Source organism: Neofelis nebulosa, chromosome 7 (assembly GCF_028018385.1).
Source record: "Neofelis nebulosa isolate mNeoNeb1 chromosome 7, mNeoNeb1.pri, whole genome shotgun sequence".
In the NCBI taxonomy this organism is placed as follows: domain Eukaryota; kingdom Metazoa; phylum Chordata; class Mammalia; order Carnivora; family Felidae; genus Neofelis; species Neofelis nebulosa.
In genome coordinates, this window is record NC_080788.1 from 82,270,064 (window position 1) to 82,285,295 (window position 15,232).

General features: G+C 35.8%; 1 protein-coding gene across 4 annotated transcripts in view; it reads left to right on the forward strand.

Annotated features, from left to right (window-relative positions):
* NUBPL (NUBP iron-sulfur cluster assembly factor, mitochondrial) overlaps positions 1 to 15,232 on the forward strand; it is a 240,162-nt gene that overhangs the window by 129,558 nt on the left and 95,372 nt on the right. Inside the window, exon 1 of one of the 4 annotated variants that reach the window (XM_058738766.1) lies at positions 255 to 312. The exons of the other annotated variants lie outside the window; for them this stretch is intronic. The gene's annotated coding sequence lies outside the window, so the exon portion shown is untranslated. Of the gene's footprint in view, positions 1 to 254; positions 313 to 15,232 lie in introns of those variants that run through there. 4 annotated transcript variants of the gene reach the window in all.

A 15,232-nucleotide genomic window follows, 5' to 3' on the forward strand; every position in this document is an offset into this window, starting at 1 on the left:
AGATCAGCGATGCACTGGTATCATATTTATGTTGAGGCCTATATATAGCTTTATAATAAAGAAGCTGTTTGTGTAATGCTCCTGAGTTTCTACTTTGCTTTGAAACATGAAGTTGGTTCTTTAGTTATAGCCTCTCAGTAAAAAAAGGCTTACTGTATTTATTTGAATGTGGTAGAATTGTTTATGCTGTGTTTTTATCCCCAGATTGCTTTGACAACCATTATATGTTGCAATAGAGGTGTGGAGAGTTCAGAAGTAGTGGTTGATGGAAATGGTGGCTTGTAACAATCAAAGACAAGGACAGCATGAAGAGTGAGTAGAAAAGGTAGCAGCAGCAGAAAGCTGAGCAGCTGATGAAAGATCCTAGAAGCAGGAATACTAACATTTTTTAAAGTTCTATATATATATTTAAAAATCTATGTTTTGACCTTAGTCTAGAAGTATGATCATCTCATGATGGATATAGTTTCATAAGTAATTATGGTACATACCATTCACATTGGAAATAAATTACTTTTAGCCTTTACTGAATTTTTACTTTTTTACTTTTCTTGCTAGTATTTATGTTTCTATTTCTTCTTATTTAAATCTTCTGAAAGGCAAGTTCTAATAAATCCTTAGTTGCATTATATTTTAACTTAGTGTATTTTCTTGTCACATCACACTTTCTTTACAACATGTTTTACTGAACTATTCATGGTCTTGATTTAATTATAAGCTAGACATTGTTGCATTTTAATGTTCAGCACTTGCATACATATTGTGATGTAGTCATTGCTAAAATACAGTAGTCTCACTAGACATTATTATAAAGAAAGCATGTGTCAGCATTTTCATTATAAGCCCTAATTTATTTTTAAGGAGTTTCTGACTTGTCTGTTTCTAAATTGCTTTGGGTTAAAACCTAGTATAGAAGTTGTCAGCTGAAATCCAAGTTTTGTTACAAAGGGAAAAATTGAAGGTAGTGTTTTCAACTATTTTGCATCACAGCATTTAAAACACTCATATTTTTAGTGGATTCAGGTGGTTTTTACTTGATATTTATTTCTCATTAACCTAAGTGAGGAAATGGAAACTGACATCTTAGTTAAATGGGTTGTTTCTTTTCTTGTGTTGTGCTATAAAATATTTGAAAGATTTATTTGAAAAGTATTTACTTGAGTAGATACATTAAGTTTTTTTTGTTAGAACCACCTTACAACATGAAAGTATCTTTGTAAAGCGCATAAGAAATCAAATCTAGGTTTACTGGGAACAGAGAAACTTGCAAAAGCATCAACTATAATGAGATTCTGAGATAGCTCTATGATTGTAAAAGTGAATAACTTTTTTGAAAAAATTTTATGTTTGTTTATTTATTTTGAGTGAGAGAGAGAGAACACACAAGTGAGCATGAGTAGGGGAGGAGCAGAGAGCGAAAAAGAGAATCCTGAGTGGGCTCTGGACTATCGACACAGATCCCTATGTGGGGCTTGATCTCATGAACTGTGAGATCGTGACCTGAGCCAAAATTAAGAATCAGATGCTTAACTGACTGAGCCACCAGGTGCCCCAAAAGTGAATACCTTTTTAATGATCAAGAGGTAGGATTCTTATTCTCCTTGTCCCTCCTCAAGTGGTATTATTTTGTAGTCACTAACCTGGTTGATTTCTGCCCCTCCATCTTTTTTAATGAGGTGTCACATGCTATGAGTATATGTTTCTATGATATCATTCTTTCAAATTGCTTTTAAATACTTGAAAGCCAAAGTTATGACTTATTTGTTATCTGATTTTGAACTTGAGATTTTAGTATCCTCTTAAACTGATCACCTATATAAAAGGTGAACTTTAGTTAATGTAAACTTCATACAAAATAAAAAACATTAAAAAGCTTCTCAAAAATTGGGTGAGTTTATTCACTTATAATTTTTCAACAAATATGTATATCTTACCTCCTATGTACTAGACAGTATATGCAGAATATATAATAATGAGCAAAACAGGCACAATCCATGCCCTTTTACATAATCTGGTAAGGGAGTTAGATAATAAGCAAGTAAAGAAATAAAAGTAAAAGAGCACCAATTTATTTCAGTCACATTTTATATTCCAAAGTCTTACCTTTTTATAAATGATCCTATAATAGAGACACCTATATTTAAATATACAAGTTTTTTATGTTCACTGGAACATAAAGATTAAAGCATCATATTACTTAAGTTATTCCTAAACTCTTATTATTTCTACACTAATGAAATCTTTTTGCTTATATTTTAGTAACTGCTATGGTCTAGGAAATGGATTTTTGTTTTTCTAGTATTTGACCATGTAAACAGTATTATTTATCCTAATAGCTTTTCAGTAGAATTTCTAGGTAGGTGCTCCTTTCTTTTGTAATGCTTATATTTCTTAATTGTTTCTTATTGCATTGTCTAGAATCACCAGTTGAATTTTATTTAAAAAATTTTTTTAAGTTTATTTGTTTGTTTTTGAGAGAGAGAGGGAGAGCACAAGCAGGGGAGGGACAGAGAGAGAGGGGGAGACACAGAATCCGAAGCAAGCTCCAGTCTCTGACCTGTCATCTCAGAGCACGATGCCAGGCTCGAACTCACTAACCGTGAGATCAGGACATGAGCTGAAGTCGGACGCTTAACCAACTGAGCCACCCAGGTGCCCCATCAGTTGAATTTTAAATAGTAATAGTGGCAGAAGTTACCTTGTCTCACATATGATATTGATGGCAGTATTTCTCCTCTTTCACTATTAGGTATGATGTTTGCTGTATGTTCCTTTTAACAAAGACATTTCCTTTTATTCTCAGCTTATATAGATTTAATTGACTTAGTAAAAGATTCTGATTATATAACGGCAATTTAGGTAATTTGGACTAACTCTCCTGCTAAAGACAACTAAAGAAGCTGGGTAAAATATGAATCACAAATTCTTAGAAGAATCTGGGAGAGGATAAAAGTGATAGAAATAACCCCATTTCCTCAAAATTACTTTGTTCTAAGGATATTTGTTGATTGTAGCCTACCTAGCAGCTATGAAACTGATTTTTGCTTTCAGATGCTTCACAAGACTCTGGGGTATAAATAAAACCTGGAGTCTGCCAGGAGTAGTCTGCCCTTACTCTGAGCTGGAACCACAGAATACTGGGCCCTCAGAGTCAAAGAGAACTGATGCTAATTTAGCCAACATCTGCTAGATCAGGGAATTTTAAGTCTAGAACTTGGGTTACAATAGTCTTGGATTTGTAGAGAAGAGAAGTAAATGAAAGTTATTGTTGGGGAGGATGCTATTATCCAATGCATCAGTTTATTTTTTGAAATAATTTTTTTTTCAATTGCATTGTCCAACATGCAGCCAAAAATAATCATGTGTAAAAGGACAAAAGGCACTATGAATAAGAACTAGCAGATATAACAGAAAATAGAAATAGACTCAGTGTAGATGAGGTATTGGAATTATTAGAGATAGACTATAAACAACTAAGTTTGCTATGTTCAAAGAAATAAATCCAAGAATGAAGATTTAACAACGACCTGGAAACTAGAAAAAATTAAATCTAGCAGGTTTGAAAAGGAACTAGATAATTCTAAAACTTAAAAAATACTATTTAAAATTTGTTCATTAAGTTTAACATCGACTTAGTTACAACTGAAAAGAGAATTAGTGAACCAGAAGATTGGTTAGAAGAAACAGTCCACAGTGAAATGTAGAATGTGAAAAAGTAGAAAATCTGAAAAAAAGAGTAAGAGACATAGACATTCAGAGGAAAGAACTAGAAATTGAGACTCAGCTTGAATTCCAAATTCCATATTTAGGTGTGTAAAATAAATCTGACTTAGACACATTACTTTTTTTGTGACTCTGGGTTTTATCATCATTTCTAAAATGGGTACTATTATGTTAATGCAATATTTACTTCTCTAGCCTAGTCCATAGAGTGCTCAATTTTTGTTGTTGTTGTTGTTGTAATTCTCCTTTCTAGCATTCAATCGTTTAATAGAAACATTTACTAAGTAATAACTGCCAAATCCTAAGGTAGGTGCTAAGAGTGGATACAAGAACACTTTGCTTATGAGAAGCTCAAAGACTACTGTCAAGTCTCATTTTGTAACTGGACAGCTGAAAAACTGATTCCTGGAAATGCCCTGTGCTCAGAAAACTCAGAGTCAAATACTCAGCACTGTGGCAACTATCCACTGTTGTGAATGGCATTCAGGAATATCACTACCTCCTTTTTGAGCCTTTCTTAGAAAAGAGCATCACTGGGGCGCCTGGGTGGCGCAGTCGGTTAAGCGTCCGACTTCAGCCAGGTCACGATCTCGCGGTCTGTGAGTTCGAGCCCCGCGTCAGGCTCTGGGCTGATGGCTCGGAGCCTGGAGCCTGTTTCCAATTCTGTGTGTCTCCCTCTCTCTCTGCCCCTCCCCCGTTCATGCTCTGTCTCTCTCTGTCCCAAAAATAAAATAAAAAACATTGAAAAAAAAATTAAAATAAAAAAAAAAGAAAAGAGCATCACTGATGGATAATCTGAATCTTATCTACAGCTCAGTCAGATTTATAGTATAACCTAAGGATGGGACTTGGAATTCAGGCTAACTCCAGATTTCTAGTTCTTTGTATTGAAAGGAAGCTGAACACAGTTGTATTTATGTTACTACTTAAGCTGATTTTACTTCATTCCTTATTGAACTCACTTTGTTTCAGAAGTAGTTGGTTGGATTAGGTTCTGGCCAACTCATTTAATTATTCTGTGTTTCAGATTCCTGTTATCAAAACCAGAGATAGCACGTTCTTTATATACTCTCAAAGTTTCACTGTGTTTAAAAACTTGAATTAAAGAACATTTGACCCTTGAACAACATGGTTTGAACTGCCTGGGTCTGATTATACATGGATTGTTTTTCGATAAAGGCAGTACTGTAAATGTATTTTCGTTTCCTTAAAATTTTGAAAATCTAATAAAATTTAGTGGTTTCCTTTGATTGCCTCTGCCCCAGCTTTGGAAGGACTCTGTGGATTCTTCTGACTTTGTTTCCAGGTTGCTGTTGCAGCTTTTAGGGCTTGCTTATTGATTGATTGATTGCTTTTGTGCCTCCTGGAAAACGTGAATATACAGAACCTTCTTGGTCACCACAGTGGTGAGCTTTTCAGTAGTACAGAGGAGAAAGGTATACTCAATCCCCAACTCCTTGCATATCTTTTCAAAGACATTATAGTTGGTCTTACGGAAGTTTTTGAGCATCTTTTTCCTCTGATTGCTGCTTATCAGCAGATAGCACTTGTGGGCTTTGTCCTTTCAATATTTATGCATATATTCTTTATAACTGCAGATCTTGACAGTCAAGGCAACCATTAGAGTGTCCAGGGTACTGGTGTCCTCATGGTTTGCCATGCTCTTGTTCATCAACTGCTCTTGCTTGATTTTTAGCTTCTTTTTCTGGTAGGCCATTTCCAAAGACAAAAGTCTTTGTATGACATCATTAGCCTTCTCATTTCCAGGAATGTTCTGGTAGTCTTTGAATAGTGTGGAAGGGGGTGGATCATCATCTTGACTAGGCTAGACTGGTTGCTGGATAGCATGTCTGCAAAGGGTCAGGAGGATGACCCCTCTAGAGGTGAAGGCACCACTGGTCAGAGGGAGACATGAACATCTTCTTAACCCCTCTCACAGCTCAAGGATTGCAGCCTGGGTCACTGTCTGGGTCTGAAGCCACCTCAACACCTGCCACACTGCCTTCAGCATGGTGACTCCTGACCCTGTGGAGCCTGTGCCGTGGCCACTGTCCCTTCTGTGGTACCAACTGGGTTACACAGGCACTAACTACCGTGCTGGCTCAGGCTCCACCAATCTAGGATTCCAAATGATTTTCTTAGCATTTTCTTTTCTCTAGCTTACTTTATTGTAAACATGCAGTCTATAATATATACAGTATACAAAATATGTGTTAATCAACTGTTCATATTATCAGTAAAACTTCCAGTCAGCAGTAGGCTATTTGTAGTTAAATTTTTAACTACAAAAGCCAAAAGTTATTTTGTGGGTTTTTGTGTGGGGGATTGGTGTCCCTAGTTCCCCCATTGTTCAAGGGTGAAGTATATATACCAAAATCTAAAAAAATAGGAACGAGAGTTGAATTTTAGCACTTCATTTTTTGGGGACTAATGGTAAGGATTTTTAAACATTTTTTTAATTGCTTAATTTAATGAACTTAATTAATAGATTTTTGGTGTTAACAAATTTTACATTTAGAGGATCATATTCCTTTAATGCAGTGATGGATTAAGTGTACCAGTTTTTAAATGTAGGATTATACTAATTTTTCTTTTTAGTGTATTAATTTCCTTATTGGAAGAACTCTTTCTCAAAATTCCCTGGACAAATGCCTTTTTTGGGGAGTTAACTTTAAACAGAGCAAAGAGTAATTTTATTTAAGTAAAAAATGAGTTTATTCAAGATTAGCAGAGGAATTACAATCCAGGACAAGCAAATTATAGTGAGCCATAGCCACGTCCAAAGAGGCAATGGAAAGGTCAGCTTTTATTAGGTTTTAAGAGAAAATTGGAGATAGTTGTTTGACCAAAGCTTTATTGGTGAAAACAAGAGTTTGAGGTAGTGACAGTTTTTCATTGGCTGCAATCAGTGGTTAGTGTGTTGTTGCTGTGGCAGGGAGGGGTCCTCCTTCCTTAAAGGCAGGAGATAAAATTGTTGTTCAAAAACTATACTTCCTTGTTCAAATAATTCTAACTTCCTTCTTCCTGCTGGTTATGTAGTGGTACATGCACAGGAGCTCTTCCTTCAGAGCTTCCCGACTCCTTTTATTTTGTTTTATTTTATTATTTGTATTTTACGTGTTTATTTATTTTGAGAGAGAGAGAGCATGAGCAGGGAAAAGGCAGAGAGAGAGGGAGAGAATCCCAAGCAGACTCCGCTCTGTCAGCGCACAGCCTGACATGGAGCTCAATCCCACAAACCATGAGATCATGACCTGAGCTGAAACCAAGAGTCAGATGTTTAACTGACTGAACTACCCAGGTGCCCCCAGCTCTATTTTAAATAAGGTTTTCTTTATTTCTTTTATAGGATTATGAGTTCATCTTTGTTTTCCATTTTCTTCTGTTATTTATTTATTCAGGTTTTCTACTTCTTCTTGTGTCAATTTTATTAATTTTTAGTTTCTTAGGAAATGATCCATTTTGTGTAGTTTGAAAATTTTATTGGTATGATGTTGTACTTATTATTCTTTTATAATGTTAAAACATTCCTTCATAGCTGTTGTTAAATCCCTTTTCTTATTTCTAATGTTTTTCTTAATGAGACTGTCAAAGTGTTATTTTGTTTTACTGGTCTTTTTTGGGGAAAAAAACTTCTGGTTTTATTGATTGAATTTACAGGTTATTTGTGTTTATTTTATTGAAGTATAATTTATACATAATAAGATGTAAGGATAAGTGAAATTTTGGTGAGTTTTGGATATTGAGTATATCCAAGTATTCAACATCCAAAATTAGATAAAGAGCATTTATCTCCATTACAATGGGAATTTCCCTTGTGCTCCTTTGCAGTCATTTTTCCCTCCCCATCCTTAGAGACCATCATTTTCTGAATTTTTTAAATCCGTTACAATGGGAACTTCCCTTGTGCTCCTTTTCAGTAATTTTCCCCTCCACATCCTTAGAGACCATCATTTTCTGAATTTTTAAAATCATAGATTAGTTTTGTCTTTGCTCAGTATAAAAGTTGTGAGATTTATCAAGTATTAGCAATCTGCTTTTTTTATTGCTGAATAATATTTCATCATATGAATGTTCCTCAACTTATTTATTTACTGTCTTGTTGATGGAAAGCTGAATTGTGTCTTCCTCTTTTTTTGTATGTGGTTATTATGAATGAAGCTGTTATTTATAAACATTCCTGTACAAGTCTTTTTCATTTCTTTTGGGTTAATGCTTAGGGATAGGATGACTCAATTGTAGGATAGGTACACATTTAACATCATAAAAATGACCTAAGAGTTCTCCAAAGTGGTTATATCATTTTATACCCCCATTAGCAGTATGTGAGAATTCCATTTGCTTTACATTCTTGTCAATATTTGGTGCTGTCATTCTTTTTTATTTTAGTCATTCTGTAAAGAGTGTAGTAGTGTCTTATTTTAAATTTCCATTTAATAGACTTTTAAAATATGTCCAAAATACCATTATTACATTGAAAATAATTAGCAAAAGCTCCTTACTATTGTCAAGCAACCAGTCGTATTTACATTTCCTCAGTAGTTTTATGAAGATTTTTAACATTTTGTTCAAGCCTGTACCCAAATAAATGCAATGCACCTGGCTCGTATGTCTCTTAGATCTTTTAAAATCTGTATCAGATTTCAGCCAGAGAAGTAGACCCATAGGATATATTTAAAAGTTTTTATTTAATATATTTACAAATGGCCCTTGAACCACATAGATTTGAATGGTGTGGGCCCACTTATATGTGGATTTTTTTTGGCAAATACAGTACAGTATTGAATTTATTTTCTCTCCCTTAAGATTTTCTTAATAAAATTTTTCTTTAGCTTTACTATAAGAACATAGTATATCAGTATATAATACATTATACAATACATACATAATACAATATATTATGTTATTGGTAAGGCTTCTGAACATAGTAAGCTATTAGTTAAATCTGGGGGGAGTCACAAATTATATGTGGAATTTGACTGTGCAGGAGAACAGATCATTGCCCTTAACCTCCACATTGTCCAAGGGTCAACTGTGTGTATGTGTGTGGATGGATGGTTGGATGGAAGGATGGGTAGATAGATAGATAGGTAGATAGATATCTGTATGAATGTGTGGTAGGTAGGATCTGTTTTTGTTTTGTTTTTAAATTTTTTAATCTTTATTTTTGAGAGACAGAGAGACAGAGCACGAGCAGGGGAGGGGCAGAGAGAGAGGGAGACACAGAATCCGAAGCAGGCTCCAGGCTCTGAGCTGTCAGCACAGAGCCTGACGCAAGGCTTGAACTCACAGACTGTGAGATCATGACCTGAGCTGAAGTCGGACACTCAACCGACTGAGCCACCCAGGTGCCCCTAGGATCTGTTTTTGAATTCTTCTTCTTTTTTTTTTTTAAGTTTATTTATTTTTGAGACAGAGAGAGACAGAGCATGAACGGGGGAGGGGCAGAGGGAGAGGGAGACACAGAATCAGAAGCAGGCTCCAGGCTCTGAGCCATCAGCCCAGAGCCCAACGCGGGGATCGAACTCACTTACCGCGAGATCGGGACCTGAGCTGAAGTCGGACGCTTAACCGACTGAGCCACCCAGGTGCCCCTGAATTCTTCAGTTTTTATCTGCCTCACACCAATAGTATGTGTTCTTGACTACTGTGGTGTAAAGCTTCTGGATTTATTTTCTTTTTCTTCTTAATTTTCTTTTTCTTTCTCTTTCTTTCTTTCTTTCTTTCTTTCTTTCTTTCTTTCTTTCTTTTTCTTTCTTTCTTTCTTTCTTTCTTTCTTTCTTTCTTTCTTTCTTTCTTTCTTTCTTTCTTCCTTCCTTCCTTCCTTCCTTCCTTCCTTCCTTCCTTTCTTTCTTTCTTTCTTTCTTTCTTTCTTTCTTTCTTTCTTATGAAATTTATTGTCAAATTGGTTTCTGTACAACACCCAGTGCTCATCCCAACAGGTGCTCTCCTCAATGCCCATCACCCACTTTCCCCTCCCCCCCATCCCCCATCAACCCTCAGTTTATTCTCAGTATTTAAGAGTCTCTTATGGTTTGCCTCCTTCCCTCTCTGTAACTTTTTTTTTCCCCCTTCTCCTCCTCACTGGACTTCTGTTGAATATCTCAGGATCCACATAAGAGTGAAAACATATGGTATCTTTCTTTCTCTGTATGACTTATTTCACTTAACATAACACTCTCTGGTTCCATCCACGTTGCTACAAATGGCCAGATTTCATTCTTTCTCATTGCCAAATGGCATTCCATTGTATATATAAACCACATCTTCTTTATCCATTTGTCAGTTGATGGACATTTAGGCTCTTTCCATAATTTTGCTATTGTTGAAAGTGCTGCTGTAAACATTGGGGTACATGTGAATCAGCACTCCTGTATCCTTTGAGTAAATTCCTAGCAGTGCTATTGCTGGGTTATAGGGAAGATCTATTTTTAATTTTTTGAGGAACCTCCACACTGTTTTCCAGAGCGGCTGCACCAGTTTGCATTCCCACCAACAGAGCAAGAGGGTTCCCATTTCTCCACATCCTTGTCAGCATATATAGTCTCCTGATTTGTTCATTTTAGCCACTCTGACCAGAGTGAGGTGGTATCTCAGTGTGGTTTTGATTTGTATTTCCCTGATGAGGAGTGACATTGAGCATCTTTTCATGTTTCTGTTGGCCATCTGGATGTCTTCTTTGGAAGAGTGTCTATTCATGTCTTCTGCCCATTTCTTCACTGGATTCTTTGTTTTTCGGGTATGGAAGTTTGGTGAGTTCTTTATAGATTTTGGATACTAGCCCTTTATCCAGTATGTCATTTGCAAATATCTTTTCCCATTCTGTCGGCTGCCTTTTAGTTTTGTTGATTGTTTCCTTTGCAGTGCAGAAGCTTTTTATCTTGATGAGGTCCCAGTAGTTCATTTTTGCTTCTAATTCCCTTGCCTTTGGGGATGTGTCAAGTAAGAATTTGCTGTGGCTGAGGTCAGAGAGATTTTTTTCCTGCTTCTCCTCTAGGGTTTTGATGGTTTCCTGTCTTACAGTCAGATCCTTTATCCATTTTGAGTTTGTTTTTGTGAATGGTATAAGAAAGTGGTCTAATTTCATCCTTCTGCATGTTGCTGTCCAGTTCTCCCAGCACCATTTGTTAAAGAGACTGTCTTTTTTCCATTGGATACTGTTTCCTGCTTTGTCAAAGATTAGTTGGCCATACATTTGTGGGTCTAATTCTGGGGTTTCTATTCTATCCCATTGGTCTATATGTCTGTTTTTGTGCCAATACCATGTTTTCTTGATGATTACAGCTTTGTAGTAGAGGCTAAAGTCTGGGATTGTGATGCCTCCCGCTTTGGTCTTCTTCAAAATTACTTTGGCCATTCGGTGCCTTTTTTGGTTCCATACAAATTTTAGGATTGCTTGTTCTAGCTTCGGGAAGAATGCTGGTGCAATTTTGATTGGGATTGCATTGAATGTGTAGGTAGCTTTGGGTAGTATTGACATTTTAACAATATTTATTCTTCCAATCCATGAGCATGGAATGTTTTTCCATTTCTTTGTGTCTTCTTCAGTTTCCTTCATAAGCTTCCTATAGTTTTCAGCATACAGATCTTTTACATCTTTGGTTAGGTTTATTCCTAGGTATTTCATGATTCTTGGTGCAGTTGTGAATGGGATCAGTTTATTTGTCTTTCTGTTGCTTCATTATTAGTTTATAAGAATACAAGTGATTTCTGTACGTTAATTTTGTATCCTGCGACTTTGCTGAATTCACATATCAGTCCTAGCAGACTTTTGGTGGAGAATATCGGGTTTTCCATGTATTGTACCATGTCATCTGCAAAAAAGCGAAAGCTTGACTTCATCTTTGCCAATTTTGATGCCTTTGATTTCCTTTTGTCTGATTGCTGATGCTAGAACTTCCCAACACTATGTTAAACAACAGCGGTGAGAGTGGGCATCCCTGTTGTGTTCCTGATCTCAGGGGGAAAGCTCTCAGTTTTTCCCCATTGAGGATGATATTATCTGCGGGCTTTTCATAAATGGCTTTTATGATGTTTAAGTATGTTCCCTCTATTCTGACTTTCTTGAGGGTTTTTATTAAGAAAGGATGCTGAATTTTGTCAAATGCTTTTTCTGCATTGATTGACAGGATCATATGGTTCTTATCTTTTCTTTTATTAATGTGATGTATCACATTGATTGATTTGCAAATAAGAAGTTTATTTATTGTGAGAGAGAGGGACAGAAATAGCGAAGAGAGAGAGAATCTCAAGCAAGTTCTTCACTCTCAGCACAGAGCCCAATGTGGGGCTCGAACTCATGATCTGTGAGATCATGACCTTAGCTGAAATCAAGAGTGGGATGCTCAACTGACTGAGCCACCCAGGTGCCCCTGGATTTGTTTTCCTTTTAAAGATTGTTTTGGGAATTTTAGATCAGGTGCATTTCCATAGAAATTTTAGGATTAGCTTGTCAATTTGTTCAAAATGTTTGCCAGAATTTTTCTAGGGATTGTGTGAATCTGTACCTCAATTTGGAGATAATTGCTCTAGTAACAACATTGAGCCTTCTGACCTGTGAACATTATGTATCTTGCCATTTATTTAGGTTTTTAAAATATTTGGGGTTTTAAAAAATTTCTCTCGCTAGTAATTTGGAGTTTAGTAAACTTGCATTTCTTTTGTTAGGCTTATTTTTAATTATTATTTTGCTTTGTTTTAAATTTCATTTTGTGTATTATTAGTTTATAGAAACTATTGAATTTTATATATTGATCTTGTATCTTGCTACATTACTAAAATTATTTAATCTAGTAATTTTTATAGATTTCATTGAGTTTTCTGCATGTGTAATCATGTCATCTAGAAATAAAGAATCTTGATCAGAAAAGCATATTACTTCTTTATCTTTCATTTGTGTGATACATACCTGAAAGCATGCTTCACAAACTGCTACAAACTTCCCCATTGTTAGAAATTCAATATTTGTGCCCCCCCCCTTTTTTTTTTGTCATATTGCTATGCGATTTTCAGTACAATGTAGAATAAAAGTAGTGAGAATGGATTTCTTCAACTTGTTCCTGTTCTTTGGGAAAAAGCATTTCATATGTCACCATTAAGTATAATGTTAGCTGTACTTTTTTATAGGTACTATCCATCTGCTTCAGATAGGTCTGCTCATACTTTGCTGACAGTTGTTATTAGTAATGAATATGAAATTTGTCTAATGCTTTTTCTGCATCTGTTGAAATGATCAAATAGTTTTTCTTCTTTATTCTGCTAATATGATAAACCATGTTGGTTTTCATAAATTAAACCAACCTTGTATTCCTAAGATTAAATCCTTCTTTGTCATGATATTTTTCATTTTTATATTTTGCTGGATTTCTTTTTCTAATGTTTTAAGGGTTTTCTATCAGTATTCATAAAGGATATTGGTCCATAATTTTCTGTTAAAATATATTTTTATAATGATTTATTGTGAAGGATAAATCTTCAGGTGTTTGGTTTTGTATACCATAAATTTCTTGTTTTAAATTACTTTCCTCTTCTATTTTCTCAAGGGTTATTGCTATTTTCTAAATTTTTAGTTGAGTTTTTGTTGAATCTCATTATGAATCATAAATATACTATAATATTCCTTTGGCTATTGCCTTGGCTACCACATTTTAAATAGATATTGCATATTTTTTATAATAAGGGATATGAAATGTTGCAGCAGGAAATATTGTGTACCTCAGTCACAGATAAGGTTCCAGATAATGGTTTTCTACATACTCAGGGTTTCTGGTAGCTTCCCATCTTCTGTGAATGCTGTCTTGTCTCTCTAGATCTGGCCATTGACTTCCAGATTATAGTCAAGAAGACAAGTCAGGGATGATCTGATGACATAAAATTTTATGGTCTCTGCCAGCCAACACTTGGTTCAAGTTTCTCAACTTCACTATTGACATTTTAGACTGGATAATTTTTTGTTGGGAGGAGAAGGGTGCCATCTTGGGTACTGGAAGATATTTAGTAGAATATCTGACTTAACATCCATTAAATGTCCATAGCAGCCTCATTTGTGATAATTAAAATTTTCTCTAGACATTACCAATGTCTTGCAGCGGGGATGAGGTCAAAATTGTACCTGGTTTAGAACTACTACTCAGGTCAATTTCTTCATGTCATTTTGTTATTTTTGTAGAGCTAGTAGCTTTCCATGCAAATGAATATATATTAGGCAAAGGCCGCTATTTCAAGCCATAGGGATATTATGGATTATGTACTGTCACTTCTACTTTGTTTGTTTTCACAACTGGTATCTGACCCAGGGACTAAAAACATTTGAATATATGGTTCAAATAGAAGAAGACTCTGGGAGAACAGTACCTCTCTATTCTGTGACTGTCATTTAGATGTCTCTTACTAATTCTTTTAACTGAGAAGCATAACTGCTTTTCTGATTTTAAAAATCAGGGTAGATATACATTCATAATCTTGGACAGTCAGACAAAGAACATCACTTATTTATATTTCATTTGTGTGATGAATATCTGAAGCCTGCTCTACAAACCACTGTAGTGTCACATAAAACCTCCTTTCAATAATAAATAGTAACACTATTACAATATCTGTATATTTCAGAGTGAGTATATATAACTCAAATCTTCCCAGCTTTTCCCCATTGTTAGAAATTCATTGTTTTTGTTTACCTTCCCCATTTATAAGTATTTATATGAAAAATATTTTCTGTGTATTGCAGGAAGGTTTTTAAATATATATATGCATGTACAAAGCTATATTCCTTCTGAAAAGTGGCAGCTGTTTGTGATGTTGCTTTTCCCTTCAGATTAAAAAAATTTTTTTTAATATTTATTTTACTTTTGAGAGAGAGAGGCAGAGTGTGAGTAGGGGAGGAGCAGAGAGAGAGGGAGATACAGAATCCTTGGCAGGCTCCAGACTCTAAGCTCTTGGCACAGAGCCCAACATGGGGCTCGAACCCATGAACTATGAGATCATGACCTGAGCCGAGGTCAGATGCTGAACTGAGCACCCAGGTGCTTCCCTTCGGATTTTTTTAACACTTGTTTTTGCCCTTTCCCACCAACCTAACTTTAAGATTATCATTTTAAAACTATTTAATAGTGGGGCGCCTGGGTGGCGCAGTCGGTTAAGCGTCGGACTTCAGCCAGGTCACGATCTCGCGGTCCGTGAGTTCGAGCCCCGCGTCGGGGTCTGGGCTGATGGCTCGGAGCCTGGAGCCTGTTTCCGATTCTGTGTCTCCTTCTCTCTGCCCCTCCCCCGTTCATGCTCTGTCTGTCTCTCTCTGTCCCAAAAATAAATAAAAAACGTTGAAAAAAAAAATTAAAAAAAAACAAACCTATTTAATAGTGAAGTGTGTAAGGTGCACTGGTCTTTATGTATTATACACACCTGCATAACTGCTACCCAAATCAAGATCTAGAACACTTTTAATATCCAGGGCATTCCCTCTTGTGCCTTCCCAGTCAGTGCTTACTTCAGAGGTAACTAGTATATGATTGAC